Raw genomic sequence first — 21,776 nt, 5'->3', positions numbered from 1 at the left:
TTCCATTGCTCCCATATTCATTTAAAAAAAAACAAAACTCCCAACTTCTTTTCATCCTAAATATGGAGAACTTAGTGAATTTTGGTAAATTCTTTTGAAAACTGAAATGAAAGTTCTCAGCTGTCTGTAGTTCATATTTTAGTATAATTGCAAGATCTTCGGGAGGCATTCACAATCTCTAGTCTTTATTTCTGTTATGTATTTATTTATTTCATGAATATGGATAGCACCTTTTAATAAGCATTTCTAAGATAGTTCACCTTTTTAAAAAGATATAAAACCATCACTATATCAACAGTCCATCAAATAGAAATAAAAGATAGTATTATGAAAAGCATCTCACCATTTTAAAAGCTTGGGAAATTAGGTCTATGCTGGGACCTCTAAAGATGCCAGATACCAGGTAAGCTTCAGTTGTGTGCCTGTGTCTAGGTTAGTTTAGGTCTTTCAGTGGGCCATGGGCATAGCATATTATGGCACTTGCTCATTAGTTGATGGGCCCAAAGGTTTACTTGGCAACAATGACAGCTGGTAGAAATGGTATTAGCTGGCCAAGAGCCACCCTTTATATTCCTTGCAGTGCCTCAGAGCAATGCTAGCTCAGGCGCAACACGGGAGACTACAATGGCAACCAAAGTAGTGCAGCTTGGAGCAGGTCAGGGGAAAAAATCTCAAGTAATTGGAACAATGTCAAAATAAATGGATTTAGGATTGGAGTGTCAGTCCTCATAACAGGAGACTTGTCACTGAAATTGAGAACAGACATAGGCTAGCCAAGTCAACTTAGGTAGAATCTGAGCTTGTTTTCACGTTAGTAATTCAAATGTGAAACTTCCATTGAGGAGAGTGGCCATTCGTTCTTAAGAGGGATCTCATTTGTTAACTATCTTGCATTCCAACAAGTTCACAGGACACAGTGAAAGCAGTTTGAGGCATATCTTGTAAAAACATCTAGAGTGACATCAAGGTTGTCTGCTTCTGGTCCATGACTATAATGCATCTTTGACATGGCCTGCTCCCCAGTCCACCCTTTCCCCCCTGTACCACTATACCTGCCTTTATGATCTGAACAATGTCCTTGCATTGCTGGTCACATGGATCAAAGCATTGCAGAACTACTTGGTGGTGGCGAGGAGCGCCTTCCTTCAGCTCCGGCTGATCCATCAGCTGCGTCCCTTCCTGGAGAACGACTGCCTGGCGACACTGACACACGCGTTGGTAACTTCCCAATTAGATTTCTGTAACGTGCTCTATGTGGGGCTACACTTGAAGACAGTCCGGGTACTTCAATTGGTGCAGAATAGAGCTGCCAGGTTGCTGATGGGGACTGGGCGTTGTCCTCATATAACCCAAGTTCTCTGTCAGCTCCACTGGCTCCCAATTGAAGTCCGGGCCCAATTCAAGGTGTTGGTTATGACCTATAAAGCCCTCAACGGCTTGGGACCTGGGTATCTAAAGGAAGGCTTGAGTCCATATATGCCCTCCTGCCCCTTGAGATCGGCAGCAGATGTCCTTCTCCGGGAACCCTCTGTGAATGATATTAGGTGGGTGAGTACCCGGAGGAGGGCCTTCTCTGCAGTGGCGCCCCATCTATGGAATGTGCTCCCCAGAGAGGTCCGCCTGGCGCCGTCGCTATTTGTTTTTCGGTGCCAGGCTAAGATCTTTTTATTTAAAACTTATTTTAATTGTTAATTTATTGTATTTATAGGATTTAAAAAATTTTTAAGCTGAGATGTCCCCGGGGTTTTTAATTTTAATTGTATAATTGTTATATCTATATGTTTTATTTATGTTGTGAGCCGCCCCGAGGCTTTGTTGTGATGGGAGCGGCATAGAAGTGTTTTAAATAAATAAATAAATACTTTCATTGAGCAATGGTATCCATCCCAAGTAGTGATGTGTGCTGGATCTGGACTGGGAGTGCAAACTCATGAGATTTCCTTGGCTCAGCTCCCCAGATTCTGGCGCACTTTCTCTCTGTCCTAAGTCTACCTCACACCAAGCATTCACACATGCATCCAACAGGAAGTGAGTCCAACTGTTGCACAGGTAGAACAGTCACCAGATTCCAGAGATGCTGCTCACTTCCTGCACACCCAGTGCACAAGCAGAATTTTGCTTCTGCACGTATGATCTGTGGGCCTTGTGCACCTAGCGAAGAAAGGGCCTTCCTGGCTGTTTGCAGACTTGATCTTGGTTTGGCTCATGTCCTAGACCAGGGCTGAGCACAAGAAAGAAGTATAGTAAGCACAAGAGAGGCAGATCCTGGGGCAGAACTTCACGTCACAAATCCCAAGTATATTGTTGGCATTATAAACTGAGAAGTATATTGCACATTTATTTCAAATCACAGACACAGTCTCATCAACTGCAGGTTTAGGGTCCATATGCAAAGGCTTTCTAGAAGATACTTCCCTATTTACATTTAAAGGAGTCTGCATGCCCATTTCTTCACCCAATCAATAACAACTCTTTGCATTCAGTTACTATTGTGTTCCAGGGTTATTGTAGGAATAATACACAGATTTCCCCATTTCTCTTAAGGGCACCTTGGACTTCCTTACCAAAAAGGGGGAAATTCATACTAAAGAAGAGGGTGCAAGAGGATATATTTTTGCATATAGAAGTTTTAATGGATAGACACAAATTTAGGATTGAAACATACATAGGACACATCTCACCATAGTGGGAAAGACAGTGAGCAGGTGACTTGTGGGCCTGGTGCCCACTCTGCTGTGACAGGCCTTTCAAGGTTGTTGCTCCCCCTCTTCATGGTCTTTTGTCTTTAACTAACTGGACTTGGCCAGGGCTACCCTTCAGTAAGAAGACTATCCTATGTAAAGTGGGAGACAGGGCCACCCTGGCATGGCTTTGAGACACCCAGGACATGCTCAGCAGAAGGAGCTGGAGGCACCCTTAACACAACAGGGCTGACCTGAGTAAGCGAAATAATGACACATTCCCATCTCAAGAAAAAACTCCTACAAGATGATTAAATCCACAATCTAAAATTACCTTTTTTCCTTTTAATAATCTTCTGCATGTGCTGAACTCATAGTGGACTGAATGCTGCTGCAAAAACCAAGTGCATTTTCCAATTTATGTGTGAATCTTTGTAGCTTTCCTACTCTGTGCAGATCCTTGCTTTCTACCTCAGGTTTTCCCTGCCATCCTTAGGGTTCACCAGTCTTTATAGTCTACACTGGATTCATATCCTGAAGCAAAAAATGGAAAATCCAAATAGCTGAATAAAAACACAATTAACTCAACGTTTTCCGTGTGTTCGTCAAGTATTGGCATTTCTAATGACAATCGGAACATAATTTCTCCCATCTAGCATGAAACCATTTGTAATTATTAAGAGCAATATTCATATGAGCCAAAAATGCAAAGTTAAGCCCCGTACATAGGATCACAGTGAAATATATAGTGCAGTATTTAGTACAATTGCTAGTACGATATGTTAGTACAATTTATTTTTTGATTGTAACACATTTAAGTGAATAGGAAAACCCACTGACTTTATTCTTGGAAATGTCTCTTAAAGCTGCATGCTTGCATGTATTCATTTAAAAATGTTCTTCATAAAAGAAATCAGAGTGGCTTATAACAACTAAGTCATACCTATAACAAAGCAGCAGCGTCAAGGATGGATTGTATTGGCTTCTGTGTCAGAAAACAGCCTGTTAAAATGTACTATAGTAGCATATATGTACACAAAGTTTATCTGGCATCATGCTGGGAAACTGAGGCTGATTGCTGTATCTGTCACCAGAGATGCAGTTATTCCTCTGTGCAGTTTAAAACCAATATGAAAATGGGACCAGAAAGGAGGAGGATCCAAGTGGGTATAATTCTAAAGTACATTCTAGAAAAACCTAAGCACGCTTATGCCCTTTTAAGGGGTGTTCATGCAAAAGCTTTTGCAATTAAAACCTATTGATTAAGTCAGGAGCTCAGGGAAGCATGATTGTTCCATCAATTCTGCGGGAAGAACAACTGTCTTTCACTCCTGTTCCCATTAGAGACCCTGAACTTTTTCCATTCCAGCTGGTGCTTAAGGAACTATAACTTACAACTTGTGCTGGAGCTTGCTTTCCTCTTTCTTCTGCAGTACTTTTCCCTTTGCAACCTTGTGCCTCTTAGCTTGCAAGCCTGAGTTCAAAGATTTGTTTTTAATTGACCTGTAAGTGGGTCTAAGGAGAATTTTCTGCTGGAAAGGAGGTAAAAATTACTGCTGTGCTGAACCCTCCACTCCGGTTTTTGGAACCCCCAACCAAACAACCACGATGGTTGTAGAGAGGCAGTCATTTTTCAGCCTCTTTTAGGAACAAGGAGAATTTGGTGGCATTTTCATAGAGCAGAATTTTCTGACATGGCCTTTCTGCCATTAAAAACAGAATTCAAAGTAATTTCTTTTCAGTCACTTGTGAATGCACTCCAGACTTTTAGTTTGAGTTGCAGAACTTTGTGCTATAAGTCAATTAATGAAATAAATGTTTATTAAATAATAATATTTAGAAGAGTAATTATGCATGAGCAATTTATTTAATAATATTTAACAATTATTTATGAAATAATTTATAACTTTTGCACTTTCACTATGGGGTATAGTGTAAAACTGTACAACTGTGTAAATCACATAATTAAAAAGCACTGATAATGGTCTGTATTTTCCCTTTTAAAGGTAAACTTTATTTTATATTTGACAAGCAAAAATTCAAGTTAAAAGAAAATATATACATGTCTAAATCATGATTAACATTTCTCTTTTTTTAAATTTGAAACAGAAAAAGAAGGAAGCAACATCACTTTAGTATCATCACTTTTCCAAACAGGAAAAGATTCTTCTCACTCATGGTAATCTGAAACAAGATAACAGTGAAATCTCACTAGCTTCTAATTCAGACCTTCCAGTCAGGCTCTTGTCACAATGTATAGCTTTCTTCCCTTTGATAAGGTCAGTTTGCCAAAAAGAACAAAGTGCACATGAGTAATACATTACTCAACCACTTGTATACATACATCTATTTTTCTTACTAGGTCTCACTATTCAGAAAGGTAAAGACATGGCACCATGATAAAAAGGGTCATTTAAAAGACTTCACAGAGGCTCTGTACTGTGAAGGATTGAATTTTCACTTGAATGCTTACATTTCCACATTTCTTTCTTTGCAGAAATATTCTTGTTGAATGGCAGACTGGCTAGAAGGTGGGTTTTTTATGTCACTGACCAGAATCTATAAAAAAAAGGCTTGAGCAAACTTGTCCCAGTGGAGAAGCGCAGCTCAGTGGAAGATGTACAATGAGTTGTGCTTAAAAATAATGTTTTGAACAAGCCATGCAATTAGCCACTTGCCCACTTGTTCTGGGAGAGTAGCTTGTCAAAGCAATAATTCAAGATACAGATGGGCTGGAGTGTTGTCAGTGTTTTGAGAGGTGCGAGACTTTTTGTACATATCTGCAAGACCCTGTAGGACCCTTTGACATTGTCCCCTGGAGAGCATGAATTTTAAAATGTGGGTTGATTTTGGATTATTTGCCTGTTTTGAGTTTGACCATTTGACCCTGCTTCATGAGCTTCATTCCATATCATGATTGTCCCTTCTAACTGTTATAGACAGGTCTGTTGAAATGATCACCCAGCCTAATAACTGAGAAATAATTGTTAACTGTTTGCATAAGGACCAGATGGGGGATGGGAAGTTTTAGATGGCAAACATGAAAGCTGAGGATAAGCTACAAGTAAATGTAATGTCTCTCCCCAGAAGCCAGGCTCAGATCTAGAGAATGTCTTGCCAAATATGTATCACTGGTTAAGGGCCACAGTGGGTTATGTGTTAAATTTCATTTCCTCAATGCTGCCTTCCCTGTATGTTTAATTAAAGTCTCCCTCAATGAATATAAATATTAGGAAAGTACGCCTACCCCAAGTGACACATGAATTTCCACTCACACATCAGTCATCGCTACAATTCCTTTCTTTTTCAAACTCAGGCTCTTCATTATCATCTAGCTGGAAACACACTCAGGCCTTCTGTCAAAGAACTCTGGGAATTGTAGTTTGCTAGGGTACAGAGAATTATTTGTGAGAATCCCAGGCTGCTTCACAAAGCTGACATTGCCAGGGTTCACTAATCAGAACTTGTAATAGCTACAAGTTTGAGCTGGTATACATACATGCATAGGTATAATTCAATGAGATTTTGTTCAGTTGGGCCATGGTATATCATCACCTGTGTTGAATATATTGTGAGTGGAAGGGAATTGTGGACAACTAAATAAAATACAGTAGCATTTTCTGTGGGGATATGCCAAAGGGACACAGCATTCTGAACAAGAGAGAAGCCCAGAAAAACTAGCACGATTCATCCTCCAGCTTTTTTTCCCTTAGAAAAGAAACAAATAACATTTTTCAGATGTTGATCATAGTGTATGGGTAGGTTCTTACTAGAAGAAGCACTCTACCTGGTATCGTGGTACCCAGCTGGTTAAGCCTGTAAAACTAGTGCCTTAAGTTGGGCTTGGAAACACAAAGCAAACAGGATGGAACTCGTGTTTTATGTTCAGGCTTTCTGGTCTCAGTTATCTATCTTATTGCTGCATTTCCTGAATCATCTTCAAAGGCCACTCCACAGAGAGAGCATTGCAGAAATCCAGCCTGGAGAGAAGCAGAACACAGACTACTGAAGTCAAGTTAACTCTGTCCAGATGGGGGAATAGCTGGGACACCAGCCAAAGCCTATAGGAGGATGATACATTCATGTCATTAATCATGTTTAGAAACACAGAAACATAGACACAGAGCGAGTCAGAAGGGGTCTCCCGGGCCATCTAGTCTGACCTCTGGCACCAGCTGGCTCCGCTCACGACATGCCCACCATGTGCACATTTAAAAATGGGATCGGGTTTTGGAGGACATCAATAAAGGAGGAAGGCCTTTCAGCGGTGTCTCCTCCCTTCCACATGGATTGTCGTCTCTGTGAGATCCTTCTATCTGCCAGTTTGATTATCTTTTTGTGTCAGGACAAGGGTTTTCTACTGTTAGGCATCCAAAGGTAAATGGAGGGCTTTGGATTCTATACTGATAGTTTGCTTTTTAAATTTTTTTTTAGTTTTTAATGAAAATTGCCTTGAGCTATTTTTATATTTTGTATGCTTTAACAATTTTTCCTCATGTCTTGTTTATTTTAAAGGTGAACTAATACTAATAATGTAATGATTTTACAATCAAATGGCATCTCAAATTATTGTACTGTATTACAATTTTCATCTCACTTATCACTTGATTAGAATCTATCTGGTAACACCTACTATGGTGTAAATTTCCATTGAAAACTGTATCTTCCACAGAATGTGTGCATTGGCTAAGGAAGGTAAACCTTAATTCCACTTCTTTTGAATCCAGGTGATAATCCCAAGAGAATATTTGTACAACACAGTTGTATGACTGTTGTTGACTGAAACAGTTGTTGACTGTTACCCAGCCTGAAATGGAAATAACAGCATTTGCAGCTCAAGCTTTGGTGCAAGAGTATGACTAGAATTGAATTGGCATTTGGATATTTATGGCACCAGCAAACATAGCTTACATTGATTTCACTTTATGCTGTGTGTGCGTGTGTGTTAGACGCTTTAAGCAGATTATAGTTATTGTGCTATGTTGCGGGAATCAGTATCCTGGGGGTCAGAAATTCTACTGTAGTAAACATTTAGTAGTAAATAGGAACTTTCCATAGGAAAAATAACAGACTCCATGCTGTTTAGATTTCTAATACAAATAAATCTATTTCACCCAAATTTTTATTCATGTCACACAACTTTTTAACATCTTAAATCAGAGAAGCAAATAACCAGTGACAGCCAGGGTCAAGAGCAGAAGCAATTTACTAATAGAATCAAAACCAACACATGCTAACCTCTGCTATTATGTCCCAAATAATTTTTTAATGTACCCATATTTGTTCTTATTTAATATTTGCTGCTTTCCCACCACTGTTTCTCCATTCATCTGCTAGTCACATGAGTAAATTACATAGCAAGTTCCTTGCTAGTACTACTCCTTTAGGTGGAAGCTTTGTTCACCTTTGGTTTGACATATACTTCACATATTTGCAAGGAATTAAGTTGATGGTTTTGTGTTATTGTTAGGAACAGAGGCTGTACCAGTCCTAGTATAATAGTACCCTTGCATCAATTACCTCAGGGCCGGATTTCAGGGTCTCATAGCTCAAGGGAGTCCCAAAGGGCCACACAGAGAGGGACAGGTTATGGAGGAAGTGGCAAAGCTGTGTTTGCCAGGGTGTGGGGCCCCCATAAGCATCTCTTCTTTCTTCTAAAAGCATTTCATATGAAGGTGACACATACTGGCCTGTCAGCTGGACATGTGTCCAGTTACAGATGTGCATATTATCCTTTTTGAACTTTGGCTTTCTACTATCCTTTTAAGGACAGAAGACATGCCATGTTCGATCAGACCAAGGTTCCATCTTGTCCAGTACTATGTTCACACAGTGGCTACCCTATGGACAACTCACAAGCAAGGGCATACATGAGTCAGTACCCTCCTAGCCATGTTTCCCACAACTCCCTCAGATACTAGCTATAGCATTAAAACATCAGGGACTATTGGTAGCTTTCTCCTCCGTGAAATGGTTGTCCAGATTGATGTCCATCTCTACATCGCATGTAAATGAATTCTGTTGCTTAACTATATGTGTTGTATTTCATTTTATCTGTCCCGAATACCCCCTGGTCAGCTTCATGGAATGAACCTCGGTTCTAGTGTTATGTGAGCAGAAGGAATATGTCTCCATACCATGCACAGCTCTGTATATCTCTAGAATACCCTTTATGCACCTTTTTCCTAAACTAATCAGTCCCAGCTGTTGTAACCTGTTCTTACTGCAGAATCGCTTCTCTACAACAAAATAGTGCTCATTCCCAGGTACATGTATTGCCATCAGGGCAGTGGAGGTAAATGCATTGTGTTCCTATATTCAGGATCGTGCCATGAGTGCGCTTAAAATGTGAAACTGCAGGTGCTCAGGGTGTCTTTTTTTTCCTTTACTTTAAAAAAAATAGAAACAGGGTTAGCAAGCGGTGTGGTTTGGGAGCGGGGCGTTAGTTGGTTCTAACGAAGGAGTGATTGCAAAGCATGGAGTGGTGAGCAAGGCAGATAGCTGCACGGGCCTTCCCGGTACTGTGCTTCACTCTCCCCACCACCATTAGGATTTTTAAATTTTGCTTTTTAATTTGTGATATGACAGACAATGACAGCCTCCTTTGGAAGGATGACAGCTTATTTTCAGAACAGCAGCAATTTAAGAACAGGACTCTGAAAGATTCAGTGAAGGCTAGGCAAAAGCACTACAGAAGAATCCCCCAGAAGTGCCCCAAAAGCCTACTCCTGGACCAGAATAGATTTCCAGAAATAGAAAACCAGAAATAGATTTTTCATTATCACAATTACCCTATAATAAATTATGCAATCCTGAAAAAACAGCATTTGTAGTAGAATGTAGAACTTTGTATTACAGAGTAGAGTTGGACTCCACCCCTGTCCTTTGCTCTGATTTTCCATTTCTGTTGCAGTTGTGTTCTCTAACATCAGCAATGAAAAAGCAGGTTTGTTTGCCTGCAGTAAGAAGAAAGGATTTGTTTATTTTTGCACTTATTATAATGTCTAGAGTAGGATTGGGTATTTATTGCTAAAGTGGGGAATAAAGACATAAACTGAAGTGATCCGGAAAAAAAATCTATCCTAAGTTACCCTTTAGTCTTTTTAAGCACTCACTAAATTCAAGTCACAGCGACAATTTTTTCTTCTTTTTCTTGAATGCTTGATGGCAAAGTATGAAAAAAGTTCTAGAGGAATAGAAATGTACACAATACAACTGGTTGGCCACTTGGGTTGTAACTCAGGTTTAATTTCTTGTTTTTCCAGTGTGTGCTGGATCTCAGCATGAGATCTTTTCAGGGTTTCTGTACAGAAAAATCAACCCATTGACCAGGTAAAAATTCCAGTGGCTTTCTACAATCAGTTTCCAATTGCTTAGATAGTCATTTACATAGCAACCAGTTAAACCATTTTCCCTTGATTGAACGACAGTCTAAAGGTCAGGAACAAGACGAGAAGGACAGGCCCTCAAGAAGAGCTAGTCCTCAAGGAAAAGGAGTGGGGCAATTGGCTGGCACAATGTGCCTCCCCCACTCCAAGAAATGCTTGCCTAGAAATGTGGCTGCCCTATGTAGCAAGAGGGGATGCCTACAAGTCGAGATAGTGAAAGAAGAGGAATGTTGGCTTTGTGCTTTACCATGTATAGCTACCTGAAAAGGTAACCCTGTAAGTCCATTAAATTCAGGGTCTAAAATTACTGAAGGATATGAAAGGCTTTCAACAGATTCAAGGAAATCCCATAAAGAAACATCATTTTTATTATACAAAGGTCTTAGTGCTTACTAATCTTGGAGTTTTCTTATTAAGTGCCCTTGCTTCTTTTATTAAGTTAAAGTGAAGAGGAAAGCAACCTGATGGCATTATGGGAAAATATAAAAATAGCCTTCCTTTTTTGGTTCTTAAGATCCTAGAAACTGAGGACCTTTACCATATCTGTCAGATTGTCAGATTTAGCTGAAGAATGGCTCAAGCTGGGATATAAACTTCTCTCTCATTCATAGCTCAACAACAGAGACAAATGGTCAAAGAGACAACATGCAGTATTAATGGGTTGGTTCCAAAGATATCCTTCCACATGCAAAAATCATCTTCCTCTCACAAAAGGCCTTTTTTTACCTTGCACTACGATGTTCCATGAGAAAAATGAAACTAAGTTTAAAGAGGTTTCACAATAACTTGCACAAGCAGAAGCATGAGAACTGCTACAGTGCACCTTTTCATGACCTCAAAGAGCACACTTAGGCAAACAATTGTAGTGTGGCAATTGCAGCTAATTTCCTTCCATTCACACTTCTTTAGATGCACAATTTTTCTTTCAAAGTAAATGTCAAATCACATAAAATAAGGACAGGATCAGAGAATCACCTCCCTATAGCAACCCTGCCTGTCTTCCCCACTGCAGGAGGAGGGGGAGGGGGAGGGGGAGGAGGAGGAGGAGGAACAGAAACATACCAGTTTGTTGTGAGACACCCTGAAGAAATAAGGGATGAGACACGAGATGCAGGCTGTAAGGATGAGAAGGGAATAGTTGAAAATTGTGCCCCTCCCCATCCTGAAGACAGACAACTTCTATCAGCTGACAGAAACTAGTTGGATTCCATCCTAAACTTCCAATCCTAAAGACATATCGTAGGAAGTAAGGTCTACAATGCAAATTATCCCTGAGTAACTATACATAGGTTTGCACTGTTGGAAAACTGTGAATTAAGGAGACAATCTAGGGGATTCCTAAAACAAAACTGAAAACCTAAATACTATTTGTATTTTATGGACAGATCAGTGGTATTGAAACTCTATTGAGCACAGTTGTTGGACTCTTGAAAGTATATTTAGCTGTTTGCCATCATTACTACTTTTACTTTTTACTACTTTTTACTACTTATACTTTTAACCATATATTTATGGTTACTAATATTTTATTTGTTTATTTATTTAGACCCCCCCCACACACACACGCATACACAGGCTTTTATATACCATCCTCCATTGTTAATTTGGCTCTCAGAACAATAAATTTGTGTGTTCCTGCTGGCACAGTCTGACTTTAATGTCAGAGCTGTAGACCAAAGGTGACTTTGGGGGGTGGGGGGATCCTTACTCCTTGTACGGGAAGTAGTCCCAGGAATGAAATTGTTCACTGAATGGTCTATCTCTGGTTAGAGGCTAGTGGAAGCAGAAATCCCTTAGTAATAGTAGCAGAATAGTAGTAGCATGCCATGATGATGGAAGCATTTGAGTAACAGTGAACAGTTTACTAACAGAACCAGTAAATTGCTTACTACACCTGCATTATTTTCCTAAGACTTTGGAGTTAATCAGCTTTTAAATATTGTCATGGAGCAGACATGCAGAAAAATGTTAAGGACCCAGGGGTGAATTCTGAATTTGTTCTACCAGATATAAAAGAACCAAATCTTTGTTCCAAGTGTACAGATTAAATTTAACTAATCGTATCCTAATTTCTATTTCCACCAAATAACTGAGTATACCTGCACTAATGGAGACTTTAAAAAAAACCAGTTGTGTTCACACAGAGAAGGTGTGAAAGAAGGTTCAGGCCCCGCATGTATTTCCCTCCCTCTCACCCTTCCTCCCTCTCAAACACTCTTTCTCTGTCTTTTACTTTCTCATTCTCTCATTTTCTTATACAGCTAGAATTAATCTATTTCCCATCATTTCTCTATTTTTTAAACATTTTGATGCTAATGTATGTCTTTGTCTTGTTGGTTGCAGCTACACTATTCCATAATTTGCTACTGCCACTCCATTATGGTTCTGAGGATATCCATTTATTCATGGAAGCTAGCACTTTTCTAAAGAAGGTGTCATTAGTGACTCAAAGTAAGCTGTCTATATTTATTGCCCATCCTTCTAGTAGCTGGATTCTTCTTTAGCCTGAAAGTCCTAGGGTCCAATTATCCTGTCACTTACATGCTTACAAACCTAAACCTTTGAAATGGCTCTGAGTCCATAGTTTGATTCATTCATGTCATTGCCTTTTAAAATATGTACTGTGTATTTCTAAATGGGGGCACACTTGATTCATTAGTCATATTCTTTTTGATTATTGTTTGTATTTCAGTTGCATTTAGATGCTGTAATCCAGATGAAAGGCTTATTCTGCTCAGTACAATGAACATATACAGAACAGAACACTTACACTACTGTGATCCTACTCCCAAATGAAGCAAGAGAAGATTTGAAGATTATGAGGCAGTTCACAGAACACTTAAAACACTTACAACAGTGTAGTCTAATTGCCCTGGCAAACTCTGTGCTCCAGAGATCTTGAAGTGCCAGTGATTACAGGCTGACAATTATAGGGTATGTGGCTTGAGGATTGGGCCTTTGTAAATCCTGACCTGAAAAATTTGAATCTTTAAGAAATGATGACATGCATGAATGAAGATTGTGCATCGTGTAAGATGGATGGGTGCTGTCTGTGTATGAGTGTGAGGACAGGGTGTACATGTGAAAGGTTTGTGTGAATTGAGTGACTTTTTGTGTGGGCTAGACCTATTTGGTTGGGCTAGAGCTATGCATGGGCTCCGATGGATCTGTGCAAATGAAGGGATGTGTGTGAACTGAGTGTGCATATGAGACACAATGAGCACAGACAAGATGTTAGCTGAACTTGGGTCAACTGAGTCCAAATGGGACTAGCAAGCCATACTTTAATTTAAATCTCATTGATTTCTTTGGAAACTCAAGGCAACTAATTCATTCTTGTTGGATCAGCTCAGTACTGTGAAATATAATGTTTCTTTCAAGTAAGAATCTTTAATTAAACCAACAATTAAACTATGGTGGGTTTTTTTCTTCCATTATCTGCAAAGGACCAAACCAGCCCATGGCAGGTGCACAATTGAAACTCCACACACTAAATCTGTGACATAATCTCACAGAACAGGGCAGCTTTGCCACATATTTGACATAATCTCAGCAATTTGGGGGTATTAGGAGCTATAATGCAAAAACAACTACAGCTGCAAGTAAGTGCATGCCATATTCTTCCAGTATTTCTGCATCTGGAAGAACCTATCCAAGAGCAGGCTTCTGAGCCTTGCACTCCTCTCTGCTGAAATCTGAAACGGTGCCGCTGGCAAACGCCAGCTACGAGTTTCCAAGGGCTCTTGGGCAAGACCCCCTCAATGCTCCCCTTCGCTTTCACTGCCAGCATGCAGCTGCTCTTCCATCTCATCATCCTTGCTTGAGGGACAGAGAGCCAGTGAGCAAGTGCACAGTGAAATCTCCTCCTGCTGCTTCTCTTTGCCATCCTTGCCTGGGCCAGAATGAGAGGCAGGCTGTGATGGCATAGAGAAGAAGCAGCTCCAGGGAATTCTGGTTCTGCCGTTCCCTTAGAAGGTGGCCAGTCACCCCTGTTATGAACATGGGCTCCAGAGCTGGCAGGGATCATTTCCTTTACAACTCATGCCTAAGCAGCTTTCTAAGCTGTGCATGCAAGAACAATTATTTCTGTCCACAAATGTTGCTGACACTGACAATGCTTGCTGGCCACAAGTAGCAGAATATGTGTTGCAGGCACAGAAAGCGGCTTCACTTTACTTCCTGCCAGTGTGTTTTAATGCCCAGCTTATTGGTGCACAAGGCCTGGGCATACCGTATGGTCTTTGGAGGTTACACTCCCATGCACAAGCAAGAAAAGCCGTTTGCAGCACAACTATTTACAGAGCTGTTTAGAAGTAAGTCTCACTAAGTTTGTTGAAACTTTCTTCCAGGTAAGCACATGTAAGATTGCAGCTTTAGAATGTGCAAATGCAATTAAAACTGAATTCTTGGCCGGACTGCTCCTTTGATGGCTCCGAGAAAAACACTGAATAAAAAGAAATTCTGCTGTCAATGCAGCTGAATAGTTCATGGCTGAACTCTCCAAGCCAGTAATTCCTCAGCTCGATTAAGAACAGAAGAAAAGCCATGCTGGGTCAGGCAGAAGTCCATCTAGTTTGGCATTTTGTTCACACAACGGCCTCTGGGAAACCCACAAGCAAGACAAGAGTGGAACAGCACCTTCCTGCCCATGTTTCCCAGCAAGTGTACTGGCCCTGATACTGCCTCAGATAGACATTGCGACTAGCTGCCATCAATAGTCCTATCCTCCATGAATTCCCCCCTGCAATATGGGAATATTAATACTGGCCTACCTTCCAGGGCTAACATCTGGATTATTGAGATAATGTGTGTGAAGCACTGTGACTCTTTGAAGTGCATGGTATAGTAATAATAATTCCACACAAATAGAGGTCTGTCTATCGATCTACCATCTATTTTTCTTTCTATTCACATTTCTAGTGTATCCAGTTATTTATTTTCCTTCCTGTCTTCAATGTTGCTTGCTTTTTTGTTTGTTTTTCACATTTGTTTACACTTCACTTTCAAGGCTATCCTACCTCCTCAGCCTGTGCTTATCTTGGCAATCACATCCTCCTACACCCCACGCGCTGCTAATATTCATTTCCTGACCACTCCATCTCCTTTGCCAGCAAAAGACCGTGGGCAGTTTTTCTTTCAAGTAATTCTCAATTATTGTGATACGGCCAAGCAGGTGAAAAGCCTTCAGCACTCTATAACAGCATGCCCTTTTCAGCTGAAACAGCTGCCTGTACCCAACTCCCCACACAGAAAAGTTCCCACCTTTGGCTGTTATGACCACCTGCAATACTAGGCTATTTTGGATGCACTGTACTGAAATTCTTGTTTTAGAATTCATCTGTTTTCATTAAAGCATTCTTCAAATTAGCACAACATGCATGTTTAGGCCAGCTTTCAGCCAGCTGCCTGGGATGCCAAAATGCACACCCCAAAAATGGCTGCAACAGGATATCCCAGTTTCCCATCATCCTGAGCCAGTATGTTTGTGTAGCTGCAATGGCTGCCAGGGTAGCTTTGCCAACAAGGGTACAGTATCTAAAGGAAACCTGCTTGGCCTTGATATGGTAGTTGGTCCATGTAAGGTTATTTTAGTGAAACTGACTCCATGATATTCTAAAGGCCCTTCAGATAAAAAGTTGGGCATCTCTAGGGCTGTGGCTAACACATTTCCTCTCTGCACAAACAATTGGGGTCAGCTCCTCCCTAAATATTCCACTGTATTTCATTAGTTAGCTTGGCTGCCTTGGTCAGCAGCAGCAGCAGCAGCAGTCCAGGTTTCTCTTCCTGTTTGATGGAAAGGAATATGTGCATTTCCCCTTGTTTTAGTCTTTGATTACAATCCTGCAAAAAATGTGCCTGGCAGTTCTTTGCTATGTACTACCTAAGGTTTTCATATTTTGAGATAAGGAAAAGCAATTTTTGTGGTAATAATTTGAGCTTCTACACTATTTAAGATGCAGCACATCCAAACGGGTGATCCAAAATATCTAGAAATGCGGAGATAGGGCTAAATTAATGAGCTGCTACTGTTGGGTTCTGCTGCCATCATGCTGTCAGGTGCCACTAGAACTGGAAATGCAAGCGCTTGAGTCCTGTGTGGGGAAAGGGGTGCAGGTCAGAATGTTCTCTGAGCTTCTATAGGTCCTAAGGTCTGTGGTGGCTGCACCTACTCAAGGAGCCCATTGGCTCCTTCCTCCTGGGAAAACTTGCCTGGGACAACATCCTCCATGAACCTCTTCTCTCAAGCAAGTCTACCTTCCACCACCACTGTTACCTTTTCTTCCTATTCTCCCTCTCAGGATTCCTACCACTCACTTACTTGGTGGGGAGAAAGCCAGTAGGCAGTAATACCTGCTGCTTCTCTTTCTTGCCATCTTTATTGGGCCACAGCAAGAGGCAGACAAGCAGGTGGTGAAGGTGAAGAAAACCCACATTTCATCACCATGCTTTTATCCATTGTCCAACCATCCTTGACCAGAAGAGAACTCACTATTCATTCAGCAGTAGGCACCTCAGATTCAGAGAGGTGAAGTAAGACAAGAACAGCTGGATCTTTTAAATTTGTCCTTACTTAGTGGAGCACTCAGGGGATCAGATGAATAGGGTCCAGCATTGGCGGAAAGCTAGAAGCACAGGAGTGCAACAGCACGGGGAACATTTCTTGAATTCGGTGCCTCTTCTGCAGTAGCTGTAGGTGCTATTATTCTGCAGAGTTCTCTTCTGACTTCAAGGTCACTTACATTGTACAACTTGAATTGGGAGGGTTGCTGCAATATATCAGGGTATGGAGTGATTGCTGCATGCATAATACCCTTGAATCAGGACATTTTATCCAGGATGCTGTGAGTGAGTAGGTCCAACACGCCAGGGGATTCAAACAAATCCTCTAATGTGTTGAAAATACTTATGAGCAAGTAGCAGGGTTATACAGCTAATCCTGTCCTGCAAAACAATGTGTGTACTAGCTCAGTCTTGCACAGGCAGTGTATTCAGCCAGATTATGAATGCGCTGTTTACTCGTATGTATGTACTGGCATAGTGAATAGGTCTCTTCCAAATTTTAATAGGATTCAGATTGCAACCTTCCCTTCTCTCCTCTCGCAGTCTCAACTGGAAATTTATCAAAAAGACTTTTGCATTTCTTTCTTCGAAAATCGGCATCATCACTGCCTTGATCACACAAGTAAAATGGGCATAAAAGCCTTGCTTGCATTGGTGCTGCGTATTCAAGTCACAAGGCCAAAGTCAGATGCCTGCACAGATGACTGGCTTTCCTCAAGAGGGTTTGGTTCATAGCTTGTAGGCTGCTTGGCATTATTGAGGTTTGTGAATGTTTCATTACACAGGACATTACCTGTCCCTTTTATTGTTGACCATTTTGCATAGCACTGGGTTTTGGAGTATTTTAGAGTATTGCAATGGTTTTAGAGAACCACATTACATCATGGCATAAATGGAAGTAACAAAATGATCTGTATGAAGTATGAAGTTGAACAAAAGTCATAGCATTCCTGTGTGCACACAGGTGGGCTGCCTCTTTTATCTCTGCCCTAAATTCATTTATTCAAAATAAGGCCCACTGACTTCAAGCATTGCTTGAAGTATTCTTATGACTGCATAATGATAAGAAGAACCTGGAATATTAATGGAAACCACTTTTTTCTTTAAAAAATGGAATGTATACCCACATGGCAAGCATTCTCTGCTGCAAATGTAAATTGCATAACTCCAGTGAACTGGAAGTGGTTGAAAGCATCACATACCCAAATAAGTCAATTTTTAGCATTAATAAGCTAGTTTTTCCAATGCACGAGTCAGTGGCTTGCTCTCAGACACGGCATAAAAAGCCCTGTCCAATCATTTCAGTTACCACTATTGCCCAAGTTACAAATCACAGGATCAAATTCCATTGGTCCTTCTGGTTAAATGTGTGAATTTCCCTGAAGACCAGATTTAGGGATGGGAAGGTTCTGTGGATTTCCACAGTGGGGCACACTCTCTTACACTGGGATCCCCATTCAGGCACTCCATCAGTGATATGGCTAGGATCCTATTTGTATTGCTATCTTGTTTGGGTGTTTGTTTTTTAAACATGTCCCTTTATAGACCAAAAATACAAATGTAAGTGAAGGTCAGATCCCTTTGATTCATGGCCAGAGTGATTAAGATTGATCACAATTTTTTTACTGAAGCTCACAGATCATCACCACACACAAACACATACAAAAGCAAGACAGCTTCCTTAAATAAGCATTGTTACTGCAGAGTTGCCACCATTATTTGCTATTCTAAGTGGAAGCAAAAGACACTGGCATTATTTTTCATATATCACCGTGTTCAAAAAATGAAAACACATGCTGATTTCATAACAGCAACAATTGAAATAAATAGTATGAGAAAATGAGTGTTGACAGGAGAGCATCTCGTTTAAGTTAAATATAACATAGTAAACTACTTTGGCAAAAAAGAGGAAAAAAACATTTGGTCTGCCTCCCACTTACTTCCTGAAAATCAGTTAAGGGAATTAATGATGATGGGAGGTAGTAATTGTTTTGTGCTAATCATCATAGCAAGTAGCCCATTGTAAATTTTCAGTTACTTTCTCAGCTACTCTGAGGTAGCAGAATTGACATCAATGTGTTATATAACATTCTTGTCAGAAAGCATTCTTGTCTAGATATTAGCCATGATCCAACCAGATGTGTGCTTATTCCTGCACATGATTTCAGAAATAAGACATTGGAATTGAGTCTACTTAAGTCCTACTGAAGTCAATGAACGTTCCTTCCAGACAAGTGTGTATAAACCCCACTGATTCAGATGAGATTTAAGTGAGTTAAATGTTGCCTGGGTGTGGTCATTAAGTTGCTACATCTTAAGTCTTTAGCAAAGCTATTTTTCCAGTCAGTTTTGTGGTTTAATTCAAGTTTTGAAATCACATTTCCCTCATTTCATGACAAAACATTCCATTATGGATTAAGTGTCATGGCATAATAATGGCTCCCAAGAGGTTAACCAGTAAAGTATAGAACTGTCATTTAAAAAAAAAATCCTGGAAGTGCAAGCAAAGCATACACACTGATTTAGCTTCTTCTGGTTTTATACTGGAAATAACTGAATATAGTTTTGATAGTGAGATAGAAACTGATCTATTTTCTGAAAAAAAATCAGTGCAATGGCATCTTTCTACAGCAGCTTGAAAGCCCTGTGCAGTGAGGGTGGGGACCGACACATGAGATTAGGGATCCATAAAACGTGTGGGCAAGAAACGCTGAACTATGATAATTTCTCTCCCTCTTCCAAGCATCTGAATTAGGAATAAAGTTGGAACTAATGAAGCCGATTCAAAGTATGTTGCATTAAAAGGTTTATGGATGTTCTCAGTAGGCCTGATAAATACAAAAGAGAATTCCAAACTTCTGCTGCTGTTTCCGTTTTAAATGCTATAACCAGCTTGCATTGTAAAGCACAATGAATGAAGGACATCTACACCACCTTAGCAAGAGTTCACAACTTAATAATGAAAGAAAATTTCTGGAGATTTCATAAAATCCTAAGGGGCTGACCTGGAGGTGACAGAGCCAATATGTCTGTTCTAAAGTGGGGTATTCCATGTGTCATCAACACAAATCCATATTACACATTAACCACACCACAGTTAACCCACCTCATCTTGACTATAGTCTGCTATTGAAAATTATGCCTCAAACCAGCGGTGTGGACATGATTTAAATAACAAGAAAGTAAAACTATCAATAAATGATATAGTTTAGTGAACAACCAAATGTTTTTCACTTAAATGCAGATGCAATGTCATCAGAACAACATGAATAGCAGTTCAGCAGATAGGATAGGAGTTGGGTAATCCTCAGCAATAAAAGGAAATGAGATCAACCCAACAACTAATTGAAATTTAATTTACTTCTTTGATTTATTTGTTTAGTCATGGGTGGGCCATCGATTAAGTATGACGTATCATATTTTTGTCTGCATTCCCATAAGTTAGCAGGTCAGCTTTACTCTCACTGAGCTAATGGGAAGAATAATTCCACAATTCCCTATGGCACAACATTTAGCAAAATGACTCTCACACTGTTTCCCCCCACCCTCTCTTTCTCTTTCAACTTTTACTTCATCAAGTGATTTATTTTCTGTAACAGCATACAGCAAGTAAACAAATACAAAAATTTTAATATTTTTTCCCGAAACTGGCAACCCTCAAATGTATTTTAAGCATACATTTAACCATCTTTTCTTCTATCTTTTTCTTTTGAAGGAGACAGAGAGAGTCAATGTCATTCCTGGGTGTTTAAGAAACACAACAATAGTTCTGAAAAATAAAAGGGAGCTGTATTGCTGGGTGTTTAGCAAGAAGTGATTTACATACTGGAGAGGATCTTTCATGAATTACACGGACAAAGGAGAAGAGCAGGCGGGGAGGGGGAAAGATTGCAATGGCTCTCTACCACTGTGCATGTTGATGAATGCCTGGCACATGTTAATTAATGCCCTATTGTGCTTGGCAGCTTACCAAGGACTGTGACTGCAGACAGAATTATCCTTTAGACTAAGGAAGGCTTAGTACATATATTGAAAAGGAGGGGGGGAAAACACAGATTTGTATTTACACAAGCTGTGAATTTTCCTAAGGAATAGGCCTTTTTTTTTCTTTTAGCACAATTAATGGAGACAAACTGCCATCTATCACAATATTGTAACGTTACTAAAATAAAACCTGATAAAGCAAGCGTGTTCAAATTCAGTGCCAGACCATAAGCAGAAAATGGTCAGTCACCATGTTCTCTTTTTCTCCACACCCACACGTCGACGTGCAGATCCATGCACAAAGCAATGGTTACTTGACAGAAAATGATTCAACAGACATACAGCTGATATTACCAAGCACTCTTTGAGCATATTTATTCAAAGTATAAGCAGGTACATCTGTTTGGTACAATCCGCATCTTTCTTCTTGTTTTTGCCTTTTTCTTTCTTTTCCTACTAACTGTTTAGGGCGGGCGGGGGTGCTGACAGAAGACACTCTGGATAAAACTGTTGACTATGAAAACACACCACAAATTTATTTAAATCACAGATCAGTACATTTTTTTAAAATAAAGAGTGCATTTTAAATTAGTATCGGGACCAGAATTCTCACTCTACGAATTATTTTTATGCAGGCTGGAATACAAATAAACTTCCTGGACACTGAACTCCAACAAAACCAGGGGCGTTGGTGGTAAGAGGGTAAGATTATGTATAGACTGTCAATCTTTGCACAATGAGCTGCTTGCCAAAGAAGATGTCAATAATAAATGCAGATTTCTTATAAGGACAATATAAAATTAAAACATTTTTAGTACACTGCAAATAGTTAACCAGGAAAACTGGTAAGAAAAAGACCAGTTGATTACCATGTTAAATAAAAGGAGAATCATTTAAGGAAGATTGAATCGCATTGATGGCTGTAACTGAATGAGGTTATACATTCAGAAAAAACTTAACTATTCTCTGTTGTGCACCTGGTCTTTGAGGGCGGTATATTATTTTATTTCTGTCTGTTGTTCAGGCAAAAGATGTGTGGCAAAAATGTATCAAATTTCCAAAGGTCACCATGCCATGGAACAATCAAAATTACTAGCCTATTTCAAATACTTGCTAAATTGAAACTGATTAATGCCTCTACTGTAACTTTACATTTTGCTTG

Source organism: Varanus komodoensis, unplaced genomic scaffold (genome assembly GCF_004798865.1).
Source record: "Varanus komodoensis strain SLA01 unplaced genomic scaffold, ASM479886v1 scaffold5, whole genome shotgun sequence".
Taxonomy (NCBI): domain Eukaryota; kingdom Metazoa; phylum Chordata; class Lepidosauria; order Squamata; family Varanidae; genus Varanus; species Varanus komodoensis.
The sequence above is the reverse complement of the archived record's forward strand: the minus strand, read 5'-3'. Positions refer to the sequence as shown.